Source organism: Medicago sativa, chromosome 4 (assembly GCF_051527215.1).
Source record: "Medicago sativa cultivar Bolivia chromosome 4, Bolivia_mono, whole genome shotgun sequence".
NCBI classification, from domain to species: Eukaryota; Viridiplantae; Streptophyta; class Magnoliopsida; order Fabales; family Fabaceae; genus Medicago; species Medicago sativa.
In genome coordinates, this window is record NC_140752.1 from 95,134,294 (window position 1) to 95,156,435 (window position 22,142).

General features: G+C 34.2%; 1 long non-coding RNA gene across 1 annotated transcript; it reads left to right on the top strand.

The window, feature by feature from the left end:
* Nucleotides 1–202: 202 nt before the first annotated feature.
* Nucleotides 203–1,706, top strand: LOC146934095 (uncharacterized). Its single transcript, XR_015007652.1, has 2 exons — nt 203–534; nt 1,357–1,706. It is a non-coding gene; the product is annotated as an uncharacterized LOC146934095 (long non-coding RNA).
* Nucleotides 1,707–22,142: the final 20,436 nt, after the last annotated feature.

Here is a 22,142-nt window from a genome sequence, read left to right on the forward strand (position 1 = left end):
TTAATTTTCTTCAAGTATTTTACATGCATATAAGTTTTATTATAAATTTTTGTTAACGTATCCTAACCGTATCGTATCCTAAATTTAAAAAAAATCGCGTATTCGCGTACCCGTATCGTATCGTACCCGCACCCGTATCCGTATCGGGGATTCATAGCCTTACCTTACCATTGCATTGCATTAATAATATTTACCATGACTTCAGTGGCGGAACTGGGGGGTGGCAAGGGGGAGTCACCGCCACCCCATCCTTAATGTGAAATTACGATTATACCCTTAGTTAAAATTAATATTTTCCAATTCAATTTTCATTTGGTCGTTCAATTTCTCTTTCATCTGAACAAGAACAACGCGCTTTCTCTTCTTCTCCAACCAACAAAGCAAGCAAATCGTCGATCCACCAGATTACCACCACACCACCACCGGCCAGCCACCGCGACCACTCTCCATCTCCATCGCCATCGTCGATCTGAAGTGAGAACAGAGAGATATCTCCATCTTTCTCCACAAACCCTAATTATTGGAAATTGTAAGGTAATGTGAAATTGAATGTTTTTTTCCTTCAAATATGATTCTTCTTTGATGATTACTTCTTTAATTGATTGCCATGCTATGATAACTTACAAGTTTAAGGCTTTATGCATTGCAAATCGACACACTGTCTGTCTCTGATTTTGATAGAGACTAGATGGTATAGTTTGTTTGCTTCCTTCTTAAAAAATAGTTATAATTTTTTGGTCATCAATCGGAGCTTTCTGCTTTGCGTTTGTAAGTTGGCGTATGGTCCTTTTCAAAATTTGGAATTTGAAACATCTTTAGTTGAAGAAAATAAAAATTTGATTAACTTAAAGCGACTATTAAATAAATCAGCTATTCAAAATTAAAATTCATAGCTGAATAATTCTTTTTGTTTGTTAATGAATTTGATTTTTGATTTGGTTTTCAATTTCAATTTTTACATAACCCTTATCAAAACAAAAGGGGATTTTTATTTTTGATTTGCAAATTTGTCATTTTGTTGCAACTTGCAAGTAGCTAGGGACGAGGAGAAGGAGAATAGAGATGTTATTAATTGTTTGTTCTTTATACAAATAATTAGTCCTCTATGTAGTATGTATGTTCATGCTATATTTTTAGTGCAGAACAATAATAGTGCAGGCTATATTTTTAGTCCTCTATGCAACTTGTACAACAATAGTGCAGAACAAACCTATATGAATTAATCATCTTATTTGTTACCTATATGAATTAATCACCTTATTTGCTACCTATATGAATTAATCATCTTATTTGTTATTAAATGTTTGTTGTGCAAATCTGCCAATGCTAATGAAAATATACTTATATGTTGTGCAGGAAGAACAAGATGAAGAATCGACAAATCCATACGTTTTACAAGAGGAAGGCCAATGATATTGTAAGAGATGAAGAAGTTACAATTATCGATGATTTCAAGTCACTCGGAAAGCGTAAAGTGCATCTTTAGGTATGTAATGATCGAATTTATATATTATGTAGTTTAAATTTGGTTTTTGGTTTATTATGACTTAAATTTGTTGTATGCAATATATTTTATATATATTATATTTTAGTTTATTTTGATGGCGGGATGGCGGCCACCCCAAACTTTTTTGGCTGGCTCCGCCACTGCATGACTTTGTATTTATTCACACTAGTTTGGGTATTTCATACATCGACTTTGACTGTTTTGGGACTCTCTAGAATCTGTTCCCCTGTTTCCTGTGGGGGTTCCTACCACCCTCTCCTGCTATTTACACCTAGTAATGCTTTAATTTAACGGAACATATTTAATCAATTAAAAAATGAGTAGTGATATGTACAACTATTTGGGACAACTTTGATGACAACTTTCATTTTTTATCTTCTTATTGGTCCAAAATAATAGAGAGAGAAAAAGGAAGAGAGAGAATAAAAATATAATGTGAATATGAGAGAGAAAGTTGTCAAAAAGTTGTAATAAAGTGGTTCTACAAATATCATTTCTCTTAAGAAATACTACCTCCGTTCCAATTTAATTGACACAATTTTGTTTTTCACACATATTAAGAAAAATGTATAAATAAAGGGGAAAGTGGAATATATTGTATTGGGAATGATAAAAGTAGTATTATTTAGTGTTATATTGTATTGAGAATGATGAAAGTTGTATTGAAAATTGAAATGAGTCAGTTATTTTGGGACATTTTTTTTTTTAGAAAATGGGTCAGTTATTCCGAGACGGAGGGAGTACAATCATTACTAAAATTGACTATGATCTGAATATCTAATATGAAAATTGATAACCATATGAATTCAGTGAATACTTTGCCTGTTTACATATTAACAACCATACCAACCGTTACTTTATTTTTTACTGCAGTACTTTCTTTAACTTCATTGCTTAACGAGTGTCATCTGGGCGTTCTTTAACAATTCTAAATTAAATAATTATTTTTAAAAATGTCAATGTTTTCAATTTCTAATATACTAATTACACAAACTTTTATAAAAAATTATCATTTAAGATCATTAACTAGTGTTTCAAAGACATTGGTTATTAGTTAGCATTTTCCTTTAAAAAATCACAATCAAACGTTGCAATTGTGGTTGGTCCACCTATTTGGAGAAGAGCAATGTTATATATCAAGAAAGATTTTATCAAGAAAATTTCAAGAATGACATGGCAGAATAATCACCTTTAGATTTTATCAAGAAATTATTCTGAAATTAATGTTAGCCAATAAAATCTCAACCTGGCCGGAAATCATGGGTGATTGGTGTTAATGTATTTTTTTATGAAAGGTTAATAAATAAGATTGAAATCTAAGGGTGATTATTCTGCCATGTCATTCTTGAATCTTTCTTGATAAAATCATTCTTGATATCTAGCATTTTCCTTTGGAGAATGATTGTAACAAGTTAGACTGAATTAAACGGAGAATAAAAAAATAAAAAATGAAGATATATTGTGTTTTCATTTGTAAATATGTAGTGCAATAAATATAGGATTTAGACTGAATTGAACGGAGAATAAAAAGTACAGGGAAGGAGATGATCCAAGTTGTTTTCATGGTTTAAATGGTAGTATATCACAAGTTGTGGGTCCCAGTAAATATAGAGACATTGCTTTCCAAAACTTTGTATACGTATTTGGCACTAAGTTGCAGTGTTGAGGGGTTATGCATGTGATGTGCTTCAGCATATACACTTATCACCAACCCCAAACAAGACACGATTCCAATAATCACATGCAAATTCATTGATTCAGTGAAGAGAAAATCGAATACTTTTTGCAACAGAAAATCGAATACTGTCCAATGATTTTTTTTTTTAATTGTGAATACAGATTTCATCATTTGATATTATATATCAACGTTCGGAAAATTAGAAGAAAAAAAAATCTGATACATGAAACAAAGTTTTTCTTTTTTTTGAGGGGATGAAACAAAGTTCATATCTCTGTATTTTATCATTATTAATTAAACACGAATTAATTGGTCAATATAACTGTCATATTATTTCGGACCCACATCATAAAAAATATTTTTCAAAATGTAAATATTATTATAGGTCATTGTCTATAATAATATTTACATTTCGAAATGTAAATATTTACATTTCGGACCCACCTCATTGAATTAAGCGTTAAGTTTTCTTTCTTTTGGGCTAAGGCCCTCTTCTTGTACTAAAAAATAATAATAATATGGCTCAATAGGTCATTTGATCCCTTAAATAATTTTCAGTTTTTATTTTGGTCACATAAGTAATAAAACTCATGTTTTGGTCCTTTAATTGTATCTTCGTCGGTCAAAAAAATCGCTTCCGTTAAAACATTAAACTTCCGTTAGTTTTGCCACGTGGCAAGTATAAAAGGGAAGTTTTTTTTTTTTTTGAGAAACCCAGAAATTAGGGTTCTTTCATCACCATTCCTGCCTCTTTTCTTCTCTCTCATTTGAATCCATTCTCCTCTTCATTCTTCCCATTTGAATCCCTTTTGTCAAATCAAATCCAACATCACAAGCTTCTCTTCTCTTATAACCAAATTCAACATCACAATTTCATCATCATTATCACCATCCACAACACCAAATTAAAAAAAAAATCAAAAATGAAAAAACTATATCTGCTTTTTCTGACTAGCAAGGTTCTGAATTCTCCAACACATGTTTTCCCAATCGATAACTTCACCAAAATCGAATCCAAAAGCGGTAGTGATTTGTTCTCTTTATCCACCCACCACGCATGACCCATTGTCATGACTCCACCCTTCCTCGACCCTTTATCTCTTCAATGCCTGGTCATTAACAATAAGCTGCAAGTTGTTTCTGGAAACAATAACAAACATGAGTTATTGTAGAAGCAGTTCAGTCTCGCCACCAGGTGCAGCTTCGTTGTCACGAGATGCAGCTATATTGAGATTTTGGATTTGAGAGTTAATGAAGAGAATAAGTAAAAAAAATGATGACCCATAAGGCTAAATTGAATATAGCAGCAATGTTTAGTGAAGAGAATGTCAATGATGCAAACGACACAAGTCTTTAATCACTTCTCCATTGAAATTGTTGAAGTTGAAATTGGAGATGAAATTGGATATGGTTATTGTTGTTTTTTATTTGTGATTTGTGATAGATATGAAACATTTATTTTTCTGGATATTTTTCTATGAAGTTCTTTGATGAATGTTTGAAAATGTGAGTTTGAAGATGATGAAGATTGGTAAGGTAGAAGATGAAGAAAGAAAGGAAAAAAATTAGTTGTTGTTGGTACACCATAAGTTACAATAGACACGCATAATCAAATGGTCATCTTTTTAAAAAACATATTAAACGGTTTAAATTAAAAAAATTAATAAGGTCTATGGTGGACCCCTCTTAAGGTTGGTCCACCATAAACATTTGGGGTTAAACTTAACAGCCTGGAATTTATTTGACCGACGGAGATACAATTAAAGGACCAAAACATGAGTTTTATTACTTATGGGACCAAAATGAAAACTAGAAATTATTTAAGGGACCAAATGACCTATTAAGCCTAATATTATTATAGGTGTTTGACCAAAAAAATTAGTATATAAATAAATTTCAACACTGACTAATTTTTCGGACTCAAAATATTAAAAACTGACACACGTACAATCTGATGAAGGGTGGTTTACATATTACACGCTCAAACATAGGATTTTTCTTTCTTTCTTTTTGATTAGCCAAATAAAGGATGGTGATTTCATTATCCTAAATTTAAATCTACTATCATGTTCAGGTTAAAAAAAAGGAAAATGCTACTTATCTAAAAAATATTTATAAGGACAACATCACGACTTTTATTAATAGTCATTTGACTAATACCCCTTCTGGTGTTTTATTTGCCAGCCATCCATGTTTTTCAATAAGGATCAGATCAAACGGCTAAAGGCTATTCGTGAAGACTTCGTGATTTTTCAGTCGCGATCAATAGCATGTCTCTTAAAAAAATATTAAACTATTGTTTTTTTAATACTAAAAACAATATTCATTTATTCAAATTGATTAAACAAAATCACATTATTCATGTTAAAACCATAAAATGACAGAATACACAAACCTACGTAATATTTTTAAATGTTTTGGAGATTTTAGTTTTCATACATTTTCAAAGTAAAATTTTTACGGTGTCACCATATCGCAATCACTTTATATGGGACTTTAGAAGTTTTCTTTTTGTAAAACAATCAATGTTAATTAGTAAACAAGTATTTATTTTCGCTTTAGCTTAAACAAGTTGACTTACCCAATTCTCAAAATATAGAACTTAAAAATTAGAAGCAATTATCTGCAAAAATTCTTTCTTTCTCTATCTCTCTTCTCTCCTTCGCAAACCCTAGCCGTCATCTTTTTCTTCTTCTTCTTCTTCTTTTCAGAGGGGTGATTTAGGGTCAATTTTGACCCAAAAATCACCCCTCCGAATTGTTTTTCCTTCTATCCTAATTGAATAAGTGATTTCATCCTAATTGAATAAGTGATTTCACATATTTTCTGTTTTCTTTTGTTTGTTTTTGCGATTTCGTCGTCTCTGAACGACTCTGTTTGTTTTGATTTCCCGTCTTTGTGCGGTGTGTTTTTGATTTCCCGTCTTAGTGCGGTGTTTATTTGATTCAGGTTGAAAGATTAACTTTGAGCAAGTGCAGATCCGATCAATGACAATGACTTTGGCGTCGTCAACGTTGCAGATCCGGAGACATGAATATAGTCATATTAGTCATATTTTTAGGCATAGGTACTTTGCTGTTTTATGCTATTAACATGGATGATGTGAGTTTGTTCACAGATTCATCCATTTTGTTTTTAGCGAATTTGGATTTGTATTGTATCGATGTACTCTATCAATTTGAATGAATGAATATCGTTTATTTTTGTCTAAAAAAAAATTAGAAGCAATTAAAAGTCAAATATTTTAAATGATTTGATCATTATGATTTATTGATAGTATAAAAACTCTTTGGATTAATGGTTTATATGAAATAAACAGAAATGATAACTGGACACACAAATACAAACACAATACAGACATCATTTACTGTTGCTTTATACCTAAATTTTCATTTATTTTTTTATTTCATTTCCTTCTTTCTCCTTCAACCCATGTCTCTGCCATCCTCTCTCTCCCGGTGCAACTTCCCACGCCGTCCATGCTCTATTTGCAAGCATCGGCGTTGTCTCTGCAGAGAAGATGAAGAGAAGACAGTGATGTGCTCACCGGCGACGACTTTCTCTGATCTGGTCGTCACCGACATGTCACTTGCAGATCTGCAAAGAAGATGAAGGGAATACGGTGTTGCAGAGAGAAGGTCGTCACCGACGTGGTGGCGGTGATCTAAACAGATATCCGGCGACGTGAGGGAGAACAAATCTGAACGGTTTCATGGTGGTGAATACGACGGCGGGGGAGGATGAAGGGTGCGGTGTTGAGGACGACGGTGGCGGAGGACGCTGGTGGCGGAGGACGCTGGTGGCAGCAGGTTGGTGGTGTGATTAAAATGGAGTTACGGGGAAGAACAGATAGAAGGCAGAGAAGATGAGAAGAAGATGGTGGTGTGGGATTACAAAACTGCCCCTTTTTAAGGTTGAAATGTCAAAAAGGCCCATAGTGTTGTATTTGTGTCTAAAATTTTGTGTTTACTTATCATTGCTCTGAAATAAATATATGTATTGATATGATCTTGTTGGTGTCAAGTGTGTGTCGGAAATCTCGCGTTATATACTAAAAAAATTAAACGTTGAGTAACATATAATTAAACGAGATGACTGATGTATTTATTGTGTTAAAATACACACCTTGCCCAAAAGACCTTTAACAACCCTTTAAAGCGCTATTTATTCCAATTGTAGGTTAAAATTGTGGTAAGAAAATCAAAATTCAGTACTAAATATTTGTGTCTAAACATAAGTTGGTGTATTTAGTATAAACTTTGAACAAAATACATTAATTTTTGTTGATATGCAAAATCATATGTCTGATTTGACCATAAAGAATGACAATCGACATATCGCAATTTCAAGATGATAAAAATTACAAGCAAAATATGTTAATTTCAAAGATTTTACTAACCAGTGCCCTAAGAGCAATAGTTAAGGATGTCAAAAACAGAAAATTTTCATTAAAAACAACAACTCTTTGACTTTTATAAAGTTAAACATTCTACTTTTCACCAATTTTCAATGCATAATTTCTATATTAATCTTCTTAATTAGTGCCCTTAGGACACTAGTTAGCATTTTCCTAATTTTAATGCTATAGTTAATTAATAAATAATAAGATTACAGTTTCGATACAAGAAAGTAAACGACAAAATTCAATGAGGAAAATAAACAGATGAGAGTAAAATGCCTGATACTTTTTTTTTTGTCAGAGGGGTGATTTATGGTCAATTTTGATCCAAAAATCACCCCTCCGAGTTGTTTTTCCTTCTATCCTAATTAAATAAGTGATTTCACATATTTCTGTTTACTTTCGTTTGTTTTTGTGATTTCGTCGTCTCTGAACGACTCTATTTGTTTTGATTTCCCGTCTTTGTGCGGTGTGTTTTTGATTTCCCGTTTTAGTGCGGTGTTTATTTGATTCAGGTTGAAAGATTAGCTTTGAGCAAGTGCATATCCGATCAATGAAAATGACTTTGACGTCGTCAACGTTGCAGATCCGGAGACATGAGTATTCCAGAGACTTGAATATAGTCATATTAGTCATATTTGTAGGCATAGATACTTTGCCGTTTTATGCTATTAACATAGATGTTGTGAGTTTGTTCACAGATTCATCCTTTTAGTTTTTAGCGAATTTGAATTTGTATTGTATCGATGTACTTTATCAATTTGAATGAATGAATATCGTTTACTTTTGTCAAAAAAAAAAAAGTAAAATGCTTGATAGTCTACCAATCAAACTTAAATATCACAAAATTCATCAAGGTCTCAAATGACCAACAAGTCGATATGTGCATCTTAAATTTTACGGGAGTTGTCTTATTTAAGGACCAATTTAAGAAAGCTTTTCGTATTGGTATACTTCCAAAAAAGAATAGGTGGCAAAAATTTAAATGGAGTACTTGTATTGGTATTTTACTAATGGTTTGTTTTCTTAGGTCTATAGTCGATAGATTTTGTGTGAAGAATTACACATACTAAACAATGTATACTAGATGTTTCTCCTATCGTGACGCAATGAATTACGACAAATTCCAAATAAAACATGACAAAAGAGGTATGTTAAGTTGACTCGAGGGACGAACATAGGACGATGAAGCCCATGACATGAAAGGTGGCTCCAGCCTCCACAGGATGATGATGATGGAAAGGATAAGGTGACAGAATTAAGGTAAATTATATATGCATGCATGGATGCAAACGGTGTTGATTCGGATTCATAAACCATTTGCAATTCAAATCACTATAAAAGAAATATTGTTGGATAATTACTAAGGTTTACTGTATATGCATGCGCTCTAGTGCAACATGTCATGTCTTTTATAGCATCTCCATATATGTATATTAAATGGATTCCATTATTTCAAATCAAACTTATGTAAGTGACGCATATTCTACTCTATGATAGAAAAATTAACCTTTTCTAAAACTCATGTTTTTTTTTTTTTTTTGTAAGATGTAAAATCTAGGAAGAGGAGATTAATTGTTCCCCAAACTAAGGCATGAAAAAACTTTAAGCTTAAAGAACATTTGCAATACATTTATATTTATCTCTCGCAAAGACATTAGCGGGGCTCGAACATAACATGACCAAACCCTTGAAATTAACATGTTTTATAATTGTACTGGGAGTGTAAGCAAATTAATCATTAATCATTTACTCCCTTGATTGAAAACGATTCCAGGTGGTTTTGTAAAATTCCAGGGTCCTCAAGAAAACACATCACGGAGGCAATCTCACTCAATACACCAGTAAATCCACAAGGTATTGTCCCTCTTCATGTTGTTTTGTCGGATTTATCACATCATAAATAGCACATCCATAACAAATAATATTGACTATATATGAAACTATATAATTAAATTAACCAAAAAAAAAAAAGGAAAAACATGCTACACTTTGCTCCTTGTTATATCAACTCGAAATATGATCAATGACTTTTGTTTTGAGAGGTAGTGATCGATGACTTGTCTAACAATAAGCCTAACTACTGACACGACACGAGGCAGCATAATTTTACCAGCACACCTGTTATTGGCGTGGAAGCTCAATGTCCTAACACCTGAACATGAAGAGTTGCTATCACCAGAAACAATGGTGTTGCTGTCCCTTGCTAAGTTCCATCAATTTTTGCTTTAGTGTTTTTAGTTTTCCATAGATTTTATTCACTGAATTTAATCTTATTTGCGGCGTGTCAAACATCTAAATATAAGTACCATTTTCAACTGATAGATATTATTTTATTGAGTAAATTACACTCTCCTCCTCTCAAAGATGCTTGAATTACACTCCCCTCCCTTCTTATGTTAAAATATACACTCCCCTCCCCTCTTATTCAAAACATATTAGAAAACTTTCCATTCCCCTCCTCTAAAAGAAGCTTGAATTACATTCCCCTCCCCTTTTATGTTAAAATCTACACTTTACTCCCTCAATATTTTTTTATTTCTAATAATCTAACAAAAAATAATAATTTAACACACTTCGGAAAAAAAATAGTATTGTGGGTCTGTTTTAATATAATAAAAAATTGAATACATATTTTTCGCTATTTTTTATTCACAATTTCAGTAACATATAGTTTTAAACCCTATTATAAAATATGAAACAACCCAAAATAAAATTAAAATATGTGAAAAATTACTAAAGACAATAAAGCATGATTATTTAAAAGTTAATTTTATACTCTAAATTATAAAATCAATAGCAAAATATTTAAATTTAATTATCATTGACATTTAAATTATAAAGAAATGAATTAATTTTTCTTAAATGGTGATTCAAAATTAACATATATCATAAAATTATTTATTTATGTTAAAATAGATTAAAGTGTAATGCATATTTAATTATTAAGGAAGGGGTTTGTAATTCAAGCATCTTATAGGGGAGGGGAGTATAAACTTTACTTTTCAAGAGAGAGGAGTGTATATTTTAACATAAGAGGGGAGGGGAGTGTAATTTAAGCATCTTTGAGAGGAGGGGAATGTAATTTACTCTATTTTATTCAAAGTGTGTCATACATTAATTTGTTTCCTTGCTAAGTTCTTAATTTTTATTGAGTTTTCTTAGCGATATACTAATATCACTTTTGTTTTTAAAATAAATTTAGCAATTTTTTGTTTTTGTTATATCATTATTTTCTTAATGAAAGTTATAACTTGGAATTGTAGGGGTGCCTAAGGAAAAAATTTCCAAAGAGCACTTACTAATTTTTGCAGGAATAATAAAGTGGATTTGGTTGCTTTACAGGAGACTCGGTGTAGTGGCAATATTGCCCGCAACACTATCAAAAAATTGGGTTTTAAATATTGTCTTTTGGCGGAAGCTAGGGGGTTCTCTGGCGGTATTTGGCTTATGTGGAATAGAATGGATATTAAAGTTCAACTTATCAAAACTAATTTTCATTTTCTTTATGTTCAGGTCAATGAGAGGAACTTAGAGCCTTTGTTGCTTACTGTGGTCTATGCTAGTCCTCGAGAGATTGAGAGAAGTGATACTTGGCATCAAATCCGACATTTAGCAACAACTATTAATGATCCTTTGCTTGTGTTGGGGGACTTTAATGAGATTGCTAGTCCGGATGAGAAAAAAGGAGGAGTGCAAACTGATATTAGAAAATGCATAAACTATAAAAATTGGATCAACGAGTGCAATTTAATAGAGGTCACTACTGCAGGAACTAAATTTACTTGGAGAGGGCCTCATTGGAATGGGAGAGATAGAGTCTTCAAAAAACTCTATCGAGTTTTATGTAATGTATCTTGGAGACTAAAGTACCATGAGGGTTTTGCTAAGGTTCTTCCTCGTGTTCAATCTGACCACCATCCCATCATTGTTTTGATGGAGGGAGACCCAAACGTAGGTAGAGACCGTCCTTTTAGATTCGAAGCTCCTTGGACTACTCATGAGAATTTTTACAAGTTTCTTCGTGAGAATTGGGATAAAGGGAGAGATTTGGGGTTTCTACTAAACAATCTCACAACCAAACTGAAAGAGTGGAATAAGGAGGTTTTTGGAAATATTTTTAAAAGAAAGAATGAGCTTTTAGCCAGACTAAATGGAATTCAGAATAGTCTGAATTATGGCTACAACAACTTTTTGGAATCTTTGGAGAAGGATCTGCAGGATCAACTTGCTACTACTTTGTATCATGAAGAGTGTCTTTGGTACCAAAAATCTAGAAGGAAATGGGTAATTGACGGTGATAGGAACATAAAGTATTATCATTCCAAAACTGATAGAAGTTTGGCAAGTGCACCAAATACTATCGAAGTAGTAAAAATATCGATCCCACGAGGACTGTTTTTAACTTCAATAATTCAATTTCGTTATATAATTAGGATGTATAAAATTTATTTTGTTTTGCCACTAGGCAGTAGATTTGGTTTGATTTTAATTAAATCAAGAAACAGAAAATAAAGATTTGTTAAGAAAATATGAGAGAAAGATGAGATCAGATCCGTCGAATCCTCTAAGTTCCCCTAATTGGTCTACTGCACCTATTTGTTATGAATCCTTTTCTAATTTACGATGATTAACAAAATAGCCCTAATCAATCCCTTGAGTTAGGACCCTCTTCTTAAACTACAGTCCCTAATTCCTTAGGTGGTCTAATAATTCTTGAAGGTTTTACCGAACGTTAACCTATTATCACTAACAAACGATTATCTATTCCTAGACTAACCCTGTTTATTAGAACAATTCAATTAGGTCTAAGTTGAAAGCCATGGTCAGTGGTCATTCATTCTCACGAAATCAAGTTATATGTGATCAAGATATAAAAAGCATTAAGAACAATTGAATTGAATAAACTAGAATTGAATTCATAAACAAAATAGAGTTTCACAGCAACATGTGTCAATTAGGGTTACAAAGATTCATCTCGGATCTAATCTCTAAGAGATTTAGCTACTCATAATCGAGTTTACAAATAGCATAATCAATGAAATAATTAAAACATACATGAATTGGTAAAAGGTTGAAGAAATCGCCCTTCTAGCTGTCTCCGATGTCTCAAAATCGCACTTTGCTCTCCAAAATCGTAACCCTTGTTCTTCAACTTGAGTGCAGTATTTATAGGCAAATAACAAACTGCCAGCACAAAATCGCGCCGCGCCACTTTTTAGCCGCGCCACGATTTTGCCTTTACAGAACATAGTGAATTTTTCAACAAAAATCGCAGCAAGGCTGTAAATTGGAGCAGCGCGATTCTTCTTGGCAGCACACCAGTTTTTCATCATTTTGCACTCCAAAACAGCTTAAATTGCATCAGAACTCTATCAAAATGTCACAATAAGTCCCTAATATTACGTAATGACAGGATGTCATCACAACCCCAAACTTGAACCATTCCTTGTCCTCAAGGAATTTGCTTGCAACAGTGACAAACGACAGTAAAATAACAGTTACCTGACAAAACGTTAGTACCCAAAAGTTCATTCTCCTTCTAGCTAAAGATGAGCTAGTTTGACTTGTTCGCATCCACCAATTCACAACTCCACGCATTCAATTGAAACAGGGTTCTACCAGTCGACATGCAAGTCTACATATTACCATACGCTTGAAAAGTTTCTAAACATCAATCAAAGTCAATATCATTACACACTTTTGAGGTCTTTAGGGTTATAACGGGGCTTAGGTGAAAGGTGGGATATATTTGGATAAGTAGGCTACACAAAATTTGAGTTAGGCATTCCTACCGAAGTTAAAGCACAAAATTCAATCCTTTAATTATTCACCTTGTGGAAATACAATCAATGCAAAGGTACTAGAGAACATTTTTAACATTTAGGGACAATCGAGTTTGAAGTTACTCGGATTTTCAATGTTTTGTCCCTTTTTCATCATTCATTTTTTTTTGATACACCATTTTTGTGTGTATTTTGCATGTCAATTTCATATTTTTGTTCTCTTATTCTCTAGTACCCCCACCCCAAACTTAGTTGGTTGCAAATTCCAATAGCAACCCCAAACTTAATCTTTAGCAACATTCTACAATGCCTTAACTCAGAAAATACATTAAGGGACAAATCCTAAAAGTCTCTAGGTTTGTAATGTAGTTTGTCACCGAACAAAAAGTTCTAATCCTACCGGCTCACAATTGGTTAAGAAAGGATAAATTTAACAAATTAAAACAGGGTAGGCTTCAAAAAGGCTCACAGGACCAAGCACTTTTGCCTCAGTGTGTAATTGACAAAGACCAATCAATAATAGAGAAACAATGCAAGTTCTAGAAATGTAGTTGCATGGAAAACTAATCTAAATATAAGTAAATTGAAAAACAAATTTGGCAATGAACCTTATGGCTGAGATTTCTGGGAGTATGTGACTACCTAGCAACGCCGTACACTTCGCCTTTGAATCAAGTCACCCCTCCTTTAGAACTTTTGGAATACCGTTTCATCAAACAACTGTTACTAAACTGGAATAGGTCACATGAAACAAAACAAATTCATTAATAAAACAAGTGCAGGAGCAATTACAATAGGGAAATAAGTTCAATGGACTTCGACATTAAAAAGAAAATAAAGAAAATACATCAAAAAGAAAATAACTGAAAAATAAAATACAAAGCAGAAAATGCTAATCCATCAGTAGATCAGCCCATGTCCTGATCATCATCCGAGTGTCCAACCCCCGGTGTCCTCAATCCTTCAAAGATGCCATCCCCTTGATCTTGCTCGGTGGTGTTGAAATCATCAGTGATTTCCCTCCTCATGCGCAGCCCATACTCTTCTTGATGTGTAAAATATTGCTCCATGTGCTCACGGGAGCCTCCAAACCTCTCATAAGACCCACGAATCGGACCCATATGCAATTGAGCCTCCGCAGCAAACGCAGCTGAGAACCTAGGACGGTTCACCCACAGCTGGTCCGAAGTCTCCGTCATACCAAATCTCTCCCTCCTCAGTTTCTCAACCCAACACTCCTCCGACAGTTGAACATTCAGCCATTCATTAAGGGCTTCAGGGCTGAAATCAATTATCTTTCCCCGAACAAAAGATTGAAAGGGTGTATCAGAAACCCGTGCATTTGCAAAGAATTCGACGATCACGGTTTTGTTGTTCGCTTCACCGATCATCTCATTCAACTTCGTCCACCCTCTCCTTCGTAATTCAGCCTCAAAGAACGGATACTTAACAAGCCTTGTGAAGTCAAACTTTCTCTCCCCCACAACTTCAAAACTTTTCATGGATTGGTGGAACTCTTGGGCTTGGTCATTGATGAAATGAATGGCGTTTTCGGGTGGTTCGGATGCGGCACGAGGGCGTTTGGATTTGTTTGTGGATGGTTTGGGGTTGGTGGCTTTCTTTGAGCGGGTGTTTCTTTGGTTGGAGGCCATTTGTGATTTAAGAAAATGGTGAAAGGGAAGTTTTGTGAAGTTTGGGAAAGTTGGGAATGATGGTGGTTTGATGGTGGTTTGGATTGATGAATTGATGATAGGATTGTGGGTAGATGATGTTTAGGAAGTGAAGAAGTAGATGAAGATGGAAGAAATTCGTGAATGGGAAGTCTAGGGAAAGTTTGGTAAAGAAAAGTAGGAAGAATGGAATGAAAATGATGATGAACAGTAAGGTTTTTATAGGCTGAGGAGGAAAATCGCGCCGCGGCTAATATCAGGCGTGCCGCGATTTCCTCAAAACAGGGAGTTTGGTTCTTTGCTTGTGAAAATTGAGCTACGGCCATATACAAGCGCGACGCGATTTTGGTCAAACAGGGAGCATGTTTTGCTTCCTCAGGCCAAAAATTTTGTTTTCTTGAAAAATGCCTGAGTTCCTTTAATTTCTTTTGAGGAGAGAATCATGCAAGACATCAGTACCTTGCATGATTTTCTTGGCAGGAGGTATACTTGAACAAATTTTTAGACTTTCCTGCCTTGTATTAAAAGAAAAGAAAAATATTTTTGTGTTTTTGTTTTTGAAAGCAATAAAATCATACCTGAAAAATAAATAGTGGGTTGCCTCCCACCAAGCGCTTTCTTTTACGTCATTGAGCTTGACGCTTCAACCACTGTTAGGGTGGCAAATATGTCAGAAAGAACACATCATCCTTCTTCTTCCTCTTGTTTGGTAGGAATTCCATGAATTTGTAGCAAAGAAGTAGATGCTCCCATGATCTCACCGTTAAACCTTTAGAGTTTAAGCTCTCCCACCGTAGAGAAGGACATGCATCCATTTGAACACGAGTGATTTCCTTAACCCCTGTTTGTTCAGACTTCGGGAAAATGTCAGCACTCCTCACTTTTGGATTTTCTTCCACCACAACCTTGTGACACTCAATCTCCATCTGAACCAGCTTCCTCTGAGACTCATGTGCTTTCTCAACAAGATCACCACACTGAACATCAAACTTTTCAAATAAAACTTGATTTGACACCAAGAAATCATCTAAAATATTCTGAAGTTGAGTATTGTAATCGATGTTGATCACCTCTTTCTTCCCTTCACCATCACTACCTGGTTGATTCGCCTCATAATGACCACAACTCGAGATTTTGTTGTCCAAAATTTTGATCTTAAAAGATAGCATATATTTTTCATACTGCAACTTAGCAATCTCTTCTGTGTCATAGAGGAGTAACCTGTCTATCATAGCTGCAAAACTTGGATAAACTTTTCAGTAGCACAGTACAGTGAGAAGAAAACAAAGAGCATAATATTTTTTTTTTTATAAATATATATACAAAATTATAAAAGACAGAAATCCTAAATAATAACGTAATTGCCTTGTTGAAATAATTCAACAGTCCCCGGCAACGGCGCCAAAAACTTGATAGAAGTTTGGCAAGTGCACCAAATACTATCGAAGTAGTAAAAATATTGATCCCACGAGGACTGTTTTTAACTTCAATAATTCAATTTCGTTATATAATTAGGATGTATAAAATTTATTTTGTTTTGCCACTAGGCAGTAGATTTGGTTTGATTTTAATTAAATCAAGAAACAGAAAATAAAGATTTGTTAAGAAAATATGAGAGAAAGATGAGATCAGATCCGTCGAATCCTCTAAGTTCCCCTAATTGGTCTACTGCACCTATTTGTTATGAATCCTTTTCTAATTTACGATGATTAACAAAATAGCCCTAATCAATCCCTTGAGTTAGGACCCTCTTCTTAAACTACAGTCCCTAATTCCTTAGGTGGTCTAATAATTCTTGAAGGTTTTACCGAACGTTAACCTATTATCACTAACAAACGATTATTTATTCCTAGACTAACCCTGTTTATTAGAACAATTCAATTAGGTCTAAGTTGAAAGCCATGGTCAGTGGTCATTCATTCTCACGAAATCAAGTTATATGTGATCAAGATATAAAAAGCATTAAGAACAATTGAATTGAATAAACTAGAATTGAATTCATAAACAAAATAGAGTTTCACAGCAACATGTGTCAATTAGGGTTACAAAGATTCATCTCGGATCTAATCTCTAAGAGATTTAGCTACTCATAATCGAGTTTACAAATAGCATAATCAATGAAATAATTAAAACATACATGAATTGGTAAAAGGTTGAAGAAATCGCCCTTCTAGCTGTCTCCGATGTCTCAAAATCGCACTTTGCTCTCCAAAATCGTAACCCTTGTTCTTCAACTTGAGTGCAGTATTTATAGGCAAATAACAAACTACCAGCACAAAATCGCGCCGCGCCACTTTTTAGTCGCGCCACGATTTTGCCTTTACAGAACATAGTGAATTTTTCAACAAAAATCGCAGCAAGGCTGTAAATTGGAGCAGCGCGATTCTTCTTGGCAGCACACCAGTTTTTCATCATTTTGCACTCCAAAACAGCTTAAATTGCATCAGAACTCTATCAAAATGTCACAATAAGTCCCTAATATTACGTAATGACAGGATGTCATCAAAAACTATTGTTAGAAGACGGCGCAATAAAATTGTTTCTCTAAGGAGCGAGACAGGAGGATGGATTGAGGACCAGGAGGATCTCAGTAACATGGTTAGGAATTTCTTTCTCAATTTATATCAGGAAGAAAATCCCATTCGGGACCTTGTGGTTTCATGGGCAACCTATCCTCAAATTTTAGAGGCAAAGCAAAATAAGTTAAGTGCCCCAGTGATTTTTTCTGAGTGTAAAAGGGCCATTTTTGAGATGGGTCCCCATAAGGCTCCAGGTGAAGATGGGTACCCTGCTTTATTTTTTCAGTAACATTGGAATACGGTAGCAGACTCAGTCTACCATTTTGTGAATCAGGTGTTGTCTAACCCTTCGTTTATCTCTTCTATTAATAATACTTTGATTGTCTTAATTCTAAAAATTGATAAGCCTGAGTTTACTTCTCAATTCCGTCCTATTGCTTTGTGTAATGTTATCTATAAAATTATTACTAAGGTGATTGTTAATAGAATTAAGCCATTTTTGAATGAAATTATATCCCCATATCAATCTAGCTTTATTCCGGGTCGTACCATTCATCATAATATCGTTGCAGCTCAGGAGATGGTGCACTCTATGTCTAGAATGAAAGGTAACAAAATGTTTATGTCCATTAAGATTGACCTTGAAAAAGCTTATGACCGTCTTAATTGGAATTTTGTTGAAAATTGCCTAGTTGATTGCAAGTTTCCTCCTAATCTTATTAATATTATTCATCATTGCATAACTTTTCCTATTTTTAAGATTTTATGGAATAGTAATAAAATTGAGGAGTTCTCTCCTACAAGAGGCATTCGGCAGGGGGACCATTTGTCGTCTTACCTATTTGTCATTTGTATGGAGAAACTATCTCACATAATTGCTGATCAGGTACAAGCTAATTACTGGAAACCTATGCGTGCAGGTAGATCAGGACCTCTAATATCTCATCTTCTCTTTACTGATGACCTTCTTCTTTTTGCAGAGGCTTCTATTGAGCAAACACATTGTATTATGCATTGTTTAAATCTCTTTTGTGAAGCTTCAGGTCAAAGACTCAGATTTTCTTCTCCAAGAATGTTGATCAACAACTTAGGGAGGATATCTTACAGCACACAGGATACACTCCTGTAATTAGCTTGGGAAAATATTTGGGGGTCAATATTGATCCTGGGAGGACCACAAGAGAAAAATTCAATCATATTATTGAAAAAATCCAAAGCAGACTTAATGCCTGGAAACATCAGTGTCTTAGCTTGGCCGGAAGACTTACTCTCTCCAAGTCTGTTCTTAGCTCTATCCCTTACTATTGTTTTATCTTGGTTTTCGGGTGTCAAACATTGATTACGTTTGAACCTTTTTAACCGTTGATATCTCATTTTTTCTAGGGAAGGGAAAAAATAAGCAAAACCCTTGAGAATCGAGGTCCGGGAGTTGTTTTCGCTACGGGAAGGTGTTAGGCACCCATAACGACTATAGTATCCTATAGGAACCGTCTTTATTTTCTACGCGTGCGCTTTATTTTTAAATGCTATTTAAAAGTGATATTTACACCTAAGAGTTTACTAAGTCAAGAATTGGAGGGAGAAGGAAGCGTTTGAATTTTTATTTTATTTGAATTGAAGGAATATTGGTTCCTTGCCTACGTACCCTTTTAAGGGATCAAATCCACCGTAGTTCTCTTCCAAAAATGTTTTTGTTTTTTGTTGGTTGATTTTAAGTTTGAAAATTGGAATTTTGAAGAATGGAGATTGAGAGGCCTTAAAGGCATGAGATTTTAAGAAAAGGTGAGGTTTGATTAGTTATTTTGAAAAAAAAGTCAAGTATGATTAATTTTCATTGAAATTTGATTAAGAAAAATAAAGAGAAAATGCAAAGGAGTTTTGACTCCTGTATTTTTGGAAAAGGTTTTCAAGTGATGTTGTTCAAGTTCTTTTTTGGAAAATTGATTTTTTCTAAGTGTAAATCCTAGGCATTCATCTAAACATGCAATCCTAAACATACATCTAAACATGCATATCCTAAGCATATATCTAAAGTAACCAAGTGATGTGTGTGCATGTGTCGGTGCTTGTGTCGGTGTACATCATTAGAGTCCATAGTCCATATTACATCCTTCACCTACATACACACTACTTCCTTGTGAGAACTTAATCCCACATAAATGAATTAAAAGCAAAAGAAATGTAAAGAAATGGGATGAGAAAGTGTGATGGAGAATATGCTTATGATGTATGAAACATGGAACAAGAAAATGTTAGTAGCATAGGGTAATATCGAAGAAAATAAAGCAAGTAAAATATCAAGACAAAAGCATAGAAAACTTCACAAAATAAAGCCAAAAAGTGCAAAAATATAGCTAAAATTTACTCACAAAATGCAAGAATCCTATTGCCTAAAATTTTCACATTCTAATACATTTTTCAAAGGCTTAGGATCAGGTCTTAAAATGATGAACTTGACATTTACAAAGTAAACTTTGGCATATTTGCATTATTTATTCACAAATGTAACTTGTAAACCAAGCAACTAATCAAGATTCACACACAAGCATCAAAATTATGTACAAACAGTAGCTAAAGATTCCTAGAATCATATAACATGTGTATCAAACAATCATCAAGAACATAGAATGGAATTGAGCAAATTTTTAGAGGTTTTTTTTCACATAAAATCAAGAAATAATGCAAGAAAATGTGATAATATTTTTTTAACAAAATTTCAGTAAACAAAATGCATGGAAACATCACAAAAATAACAAGAAATATACATGAATTTTTTTTTAGAATTTTTAAGGGATTTTTAAGCTCAAGAACATATAAAACTTCACAAATTTTAACAAAAATAGTAAACAATTAACAAGAAAAATACCACACATATTTTTAATCAAGATTTAACACATAACAACATCACAAAAATGCCAAGAAAATGATCAAGAACACATAGAAATTTTTTTAGGAATTGTATAGGACAAAAATAAGCATGCAGGGGTGTATATAGCAGTTTTTAGCAAGAAACGCAGGAAACAGGGGGGTGTGCGTAGCAAGGCTCATGCAGGCATGGCAGTTGGGCCCTAGGGGAACAGGCTGGGTCGGACAGGGTCCTGGAGCGGGTTGAACCGGTTCACAGGCCTATATAAGGCCTTGAACCGGTTTCCCCTCATTTCCCATGCTTCCTTCTCTCTCTAGAACGAAGAGAAGAGAGAGAGAGAGTCTGCAACACCCCCTCGTCTTCTCCGACGAGCTTGAGGACGCCGGCGTGGTGGCTGCCGGCCCAACATGGCGGCGCCGTCGCACCAGAGGTCCCAAACTCCTCCTTTCTTCATCCTAAACTCGAATCTAAGCTCAGAAATCAAAGAAGACAAATAAATCAGCGTAGATCGGGGAAGTTCTCCACGGTTTTGATGATTTCTTTTATTAAATCTCTTTTTTACAAATTTTTTGAAAGGTAATGGTTCTAAACATTCCGATCTACGTTGATCCATAACAACAAACACATACGAAGCAAGAACTTAGATTTGTGAAGGAATAGCGAAAGGAAAGGCAGAAGAGTTTGATACCTGTGCTTAGATTGGTGATGAGTTCTTGATGAGAACCGAGCACTTTTATCTTCGTCTTTTGGCTTTCTGAAAGCTATTCAAAACCCTAACCGTTTTAGTTCTTTCGCAAATTCAGGATTCCTTCGCTGTTAATCTTCGATTCGATGCTGGATTTGAAACCCTAGGGTTTTGGATTGGCTCTAATCGGACCTTGATTTGATTTCTTTGAATATTTTGTTTCGGCTTTGGTGAAATTGATTCGATCTTGATGCTGGTTTTCTCTTCGTATTCTCTGATCAAATTCTTCTTCGATATCTCTTTTTCTCTCTCTCAACTTTCTTCTTGCGATCGCCTTAGGGCTTGAATTGCAAGGAGAAAGGGAAAAAAAAGTTCGATGATGAGATTTTCGTGGAAAATCACTGAGAACTGATGCAAATGAAACTGAATTTGACGAACATTTTTCGAATTGAAATGGTTTTGATTTTGATTTTCTGAAAGCTTGAGTTGTTTCTGCGTTTTTGATGATGAATTTGGTAGAGAAAATGATTCGGTTAGGGTTGTTGGATGATGAAGTTCTTGATGAACTTCAATATGTTCATCACTTTTTCTGTGTTTTGATCTGTTTTTGGTGGAGAGAGAAAGAGTGGAAGTGTTTGTGCTGAGTTGTAACCGAATGGATGGATCTGTGATGATTAGGCCTTTTATAGGCTGACACCTGTGCTTGGGACCCAATAGTGAGCTGACACGTGGCCTGGACTGTAACTAACTCCTTTTGGACTAATTTGCAAAAACTGAAACTTGAGGACCAAACTGCAAAAACAATAAAAAGGACTAAAAGGACTTGAATGCAATTTTTGGAAACTTTAGGACTAAAATGAAAATTAAAATAAAATTGAATTAAAATTGGTGAATGAAAAATAACGTAAAGTGAAACGATTAAAAATAACAAATGGACTAAAATGAACCAACTATTTAAATGAGGTACTTCAAAGTAACCTCTCTCTGCCAAAATTTCGTGTGAAATGACCAAAATGCCCCTGGGTACTAAAA